This window comes from Rattus rattus, chromosome 2 (assembly GCF_011064425.1).
Source record: "Rattus rattus isolate New Zealand chromosome 2, Rrattus_CSIRO_v1, whole genome shotgun sequence".
Taxonomy (NCBI): Eukaryota; Metazoa; Chordata; class Mammalia; order Rodentia; family Muridae; genus Rattus; species Rattus rattus.
The window spans coordinates 37,609,998-37,615,997 of NC_046155.1; positions in this window are offsets into that span (position 1 = coordinate 37,609,998).

Consider the following 6,000-nt stretch of genomic DNA (forward strand, 5'->3'; position numbering starts at 1 on the left):
GATGGACTCTTAACACGTTCTCACTCATGTATCTCATCTTGACGGTCATTAACTAACATGCTAGGCCCACCATAACGGGGACCATCTTCCTATCCACGTGGTCTGTTTAGTAGAGAAGAGAAAGGTAGATGCTGGCTGGAGTCGAGAGGGTTTCAAAAGTGGAACCAGAGAGAGGAAGGAGGACATGTTGCCGGGGTGAGAGGGGAGAGTAGATGGGAGTTGGTCTGGTTGGAGATGTGTTGGGGGATCATCTAGAGCTTCCTGTGGTGAAGGCAAGAGGAAGCAGACACAGCCCTGAAAGGGGAGGCCGCCTAGGAAAGGACAGGAGTGGTGGCTCCTAGGGGATCCCACACACTTTATCCGTCTATACCTCTGACAGGTGTGATCCAAAGTCATGAACGATGCAAAGAATTTCCAGTCAAAGCCATGTCTCTTGCTGTGGTTCGTTTCTGGGACACTCTCTAATGGTCAGATATTGAAGTCTTTGTTTTCAGCCCATGACTTTATTCTGAAGACTGTGGAACCTTTAAGAGGTGGAGCGGGTTGGGAGGGTGTTAGGTCACAGGGATTGCACCTTAGAGGGGATCTAGGGTACCAGCCTTGTCATCCTTCCTCTGTGCTCCTCATCCACGAGGGAAGCAAATTCTTCTGCCCCATGCTCCCACCACGGTGTCCTGCCATACAAGAGGGCCCAAAGTCTATTGACCATCGATTAAAATCTCTGAAACCATGAGCCAAATTAACCTTCTCTCCTTATAATTTGATCGACTTGTATATGTTTGTGGCAGTATGGCAAGCTAACAATTCTACAGGGGATCTCTTAGCATCAAAAGGAAGGAAGACCCCATGAGACAGGCTTCCAGAATGTGCACAGTTCCTAGCACAGCTTCTAAGGAAAACACGAAGCCTGGTCCTTTCTCTCCTACCCACCCCTAACATCCCACTGAAACTGTCTTCACTTAGGAATTCAGGACATTTTCTGGCCTTGGCTTTAGTATAATTTGGTATTGTTCTGGGTCTAGTCTTTCAGTGTAAAAGAGACTCAGCACGCAGATGCTGCCAATGTGACTATAACGCTTTGTGCTTCATTCTTGTAACCAGCCTCATACTTAGTTTCTGTCGCTTCCAGCTTTCTTTTTTCTTTCTGTCCTTTTCGTTTTTCCTCCAAAGCCTGGTAAATTCCACATCAATGCGTTAGTAATTGGCCTCTCAGCTGTCTGATCTCTCAATGCATCCACTATCTTACCATCCCTGGACCCTTTAAACAACAGTTTTCAGATTTGCACAAACAGAGAAGTTACCTGGGATACACTATCTGGTTTGTTCACCAGAGGACAGGACGGAGGATCCAGATTTTCTAAGGCCTCATGGGGATACCAGTGCTCCACACAGCGACTGGCCGTGTTTAACAGTAGGTAGTTACAATGCTGTTCTGCATCCAGCCCTACCCACTTCAGCTCTTGATAGTCTCATCCCCCTTCTCCCAGCAAAGGGATGGAAGGAAGAGTTTGTCTGTACCTACTTTTGTTTCTAGTTTCTAGTTGGGTTGTGTCTCTAAATCAGGTTTTAATTGGTAGTGGGCTGGGACGGGGCATTGTTGACCACACAGTTTCCCAATTTTTCTTTAGCTTGCTTTCATGGTGTATCCCTGAAGTCATTTTGGAGGGAACACTAGTGCCCTGAGAAAAGCAGACAGTGAGAAACTAGAGAAAGTGGGCAGAGGCTTTCCCAAGCTTGTCCTGAGAGGCCTCCTTCCTCTTGCCCTACACCATTGGCCAACAGAGCCCTTCTGTCCAGTTTCTCCAACCCAAATGCCCAGCTCACCTGACATCAGCAGTTGGTGAGTCAAAAGGAACCAAGAGCCCAACTGAAGAGAGCTGTGTTTCCCATGCACGTACCAAGGACTTGAAAACATTTATTGCTTCTGTCATTTACATTTTAAATGCAAATTTCTTTATTTTTACACTAAGTGGGTGAATTAGCTCTCTAAAAATAAGGCTTCCGAATATAACAAATGTTTTACAGTAGTAATAGTTGAGAACACAGAGAGTGATTATTATGAAACCTATACCTGCGTTCTCCCCCATAGAAAGCCCTTCTGCTTATGCTGCATGCCCCTCACCAAAACCACCCTGCAAGCCCTCCTCAACCCTCTACTTCTCGAAGCTAAATCCTCAGTACGATCTGCACGTCAGACACCCTCAACCGACTCCCTCCTGGAGGGTCTGAAGTGGAATCTGACATTCGCTGTCTTTCTGACGTTACACTTGTCAGGCAGGATATGGGCAGTCTGAGTCCTGGATCTAATGGTTTCTCGGCTTCAGTTTGCTTTTGTGTCTAAAGCATGGATGCTATTATCCTCACAGTGCTCTCTGGGCTTCCTGATGCTGGCTACAGGCTGATTCCCCACCCAGCTGACTGGGGAATCTTCTTTCCAGTGTCCTTTCCCCTCCTCTCACACCAACTGCTGCTGTCACAGGCAGAGATAGAAGCCCAGGGCTGTTCTTTGTCTCCCCACTCCCTCGGGGATCTCATCTCTTTGCCTGGCTTTAACTGTTAGCCCAGGCCAATGTTCCAACCACAACCCGAAGCTCTGACCTTTCTACACAGCCCTAGTCCTGCTTTTAATGGCCTCCTTCTCATATCTGGGGACACCTCCCAACTTACTGCTTCCTAAGTCCTTACTCTGTAGCAAATATGAATTTTCAATCATGGTACTTAAGAAATAATACATTTAGGTTTTTCATTCTTTAGGTTAGTATGGATCCTGTTTTCCTCTTCCTAAGGTGATAAGAAGTCCAGTCTCTTTCTTCATAGGGTTCAAAGGTCAAACAGATGCCTCAGGTTCTCAAGCACGGCTAAAGCATTACCAGCAAGATGTCTCTTGGTCCCAATACCTGGAACATTTTTAAGGTCAACCAGTTTGATACTTTTACATCACACCAGATTTAGATTTTCTAAATGTGTTGATGTGTGTGTGTGTGTGTGTGTGTGTGTGAGAGAGAGAGAGAGAGAGAGAGAGAGAGAGAGAGAGAGAGAGAGAGAGAGAACTGGGAACTGGGAACTGCACTTGGTTCTTTTGAAAAAGCAGGAAATGAAGAAGACCTGCTGACCCAGCTTGGAAAAGGAATTTTTATCATCTTGTCTAACCTTCCTTTTCCTTCCCATCCTGAAGAAATGCACCCTAAAGGCTTTACAGGGTCAGAGCAAAGAGGACAGCAGAAAGAAGTCATGGTGTCCTAGGATATGACGTGAGAGACCAGGAGGAATGAACTCTGGGCTTCGTAGGGGGCAGATGAAGGGGGCAGCTGATTCGGGAAGTCCGAGGTCAAGAGGTTCAGGCGAGAGTTCAGGTGAAAGAGTTCAGGTGAGAAAGAGAGACCTGAATGTCAGGGCTTGAACACATAGGAGGAGCAAACTCAGAGCGGCTTCTGACAACACATCAGATCACAAGGGGATCTCATGGGGTTTTGTGTGTATCTGTTCTGTGTACCTGCCATCTTAGCCAGTCCTGAGGGCATCCGTGTTCCAACAGCAGAGAGCAGTGACGGAACAGACCCTGGTCTGCACATGACACCAGCAAAGCAGATAGAAGGGAGCTTCCATGTCCATAGCAAGGGAAAAATAAGCATTTCCTCCGTAAGATCAGGGACAGGGCACAGAGGTCCACTCAGTGTTCCCACACAACATTGTACTGGGGGTTTTAGCCAGTGTTGCAGGAAAGGCGAGAAATGCAGAGTGGATCAGTCAGTGACCAAATACCTACCAGAAAGAGCTTGAGAGGAGAAATGGGGTTTGTTCATAGTTTCAGACATTTCAGTTAATGACTGAAAAGACTTGAAGCCAGCAGTTCAGACCATGACAGATAGGAACAGAGCAGCAGGAAGGGGCCAAGGGCAAGATGCTCTTAAGGGTCCTCCCTTAGTGACCTACTGTCTCCTAATGGGTCTCACCAAACAAGGTTTTCATCATGTTTCCGAATTCTACCAGCTAGAGACAGGTTTTAGCAGGTGAACCCGTGGAACATGATTTATATTAAAATATAATAATAACAGCCAGATACCAAATGTAGATATGATATTCACAAACAGGCCACTAGAAGTGAGTTTATAAAGGTTACACAAGCAATTACCAATTGAAATCCCCCACCCCCAACAAAACCATTTTCAACAGTACCAAAAATATGACTTAGAAATAAATAAATGTCACATGTGCATCAAAAACTACAAAACACTGTTAGAAAGAATTAGAGAGGCCTAAATAACAGGTTGGCTCTAAGGTCAGAGGACTTGGTGTTATTAAGAGGTCAGTTCTGGGGCTAGAGATAAGGCTCCGTTTGTAAGGACACAAGCCCGTCATGCACCAAGCCCTGGGTTCAGTCCCCCCCCACCACCACCCCCTTGTATCTTGTGACCTGGTGTGGTGGGACACACTTGTAATCCCAGCACTCAGGAGGCAGAGGCAGGAGGGTCAAACACTCAGTCAGCCTCTGCTAAATTACAGTAAGGTGAGATCCAGCCTGGGTTACCTAAAACCCTGTTCAGTAAAAATGAAGGGAAAAGGAAAATAAATTTGCCATACTGAGATCCAATGCAATCCCAGTTAAAATACAAGCAAAACAGGATTCAAGTGCAGACCTGGGAACTGGAGACCTTACAGAGAAAAAAAGAAGAGAAAGAAAATGTTTTCACCGTACATTGGGCTAAAATTTTGAAAAAATAATAAACCAATAAATCGGACTCTTCGATTTAAGACTTACTTATCTTTGAATGGTGTTAAGCAAACAGAAGGAGAAGACACAAATTATGGGGAAATGTCTGCAAATCATATGTCCGATAAAGGACCCATATCTCAAATCTGTGATGAATTTTCAAAACTTAATTCATCAACAGTAAATAAATAACTTTTGGAAATGTCGATAACTTTGTCATTGTTGTGACTAAACTGTTAGCAACTTAGGGCAAGCCGTGTTTCTTTTGGCTCATGGCTCAGGGACACCCAGTTCGTCACAGCAGGGGAGGCGTAGTAGTAACCCCTGATCTTCTCATTCTCACAACCAGGAAGCAGAAAGAGAGGAGTCTTCCTGTTGTTTTCTTCCTCCTTTTTATTCAGTCTGGGACTCCAGCCTTAGGGACTGTCTTCAGGTTTTATTGCTGTGAAGAGACACCATGACCAACATAATTCTTATAAAAGAAAACATTTAAGAGGAGCTGGCTTACAGAGGGTCAGTCCATTATCATCACGGCAGGAAGCATGGCAGCGTGCAGACAGACGTGTTGCTGGAGAAGGAGCCAAGAAGAGAATGTCTCTTCCACACTGGGTGGAGCTTAAGCCCTAGGAACCCTCAAAGGCCACCCCGACAGAGACACCTTTCCTCCAAGGCCTATTCTAACAAGGACATACTTCCTAAGACTGTCACTCCTGCAGGGCCAAGTATTCAAATACATGAGTCTACTGTGGGGGAGGGGAGGAAAACTTACTCAACCCACTTCAGGGACTTTCCCTATTCTTTTAACTTTTCCTGGAAGTGCACTGACAAACACAGCCGTGGCACATTTCATAAAGATTCTAAATCCTGTGTAGCTGATAATGAGGATTTCCAATCACAGTGCTATATCTACATGATAGAGCTAAATAGCCCCATTAAAATGGGGCAAGGAGCTAAACAAAGAGTCCTCAGCTGAGGAATATCAAATGGCCGAGAAACACCCAAGGAAATGCTCAACATCCTTAGTCATCAGGGAAATGCAAATCAAAACAACCCTGAGGTTCCACCTCACACCAGTCAGAATGGCTAAGATCAAAAACTCCAGCGACAGCTGATGCTGGCGAGGATGTGGAGAAAGAGCAACTCTCCTTCATTGCTGGTGGGATTGCAAACTGGTACAACCTCTCTGGAAATCAGTCTGGAGGTTCCTCATTGAACATTGTACTACCTGAGGACCCAGTTATAACACTTCTGAGCATATACCCAAATGATACTTTAACATACAACAAAGA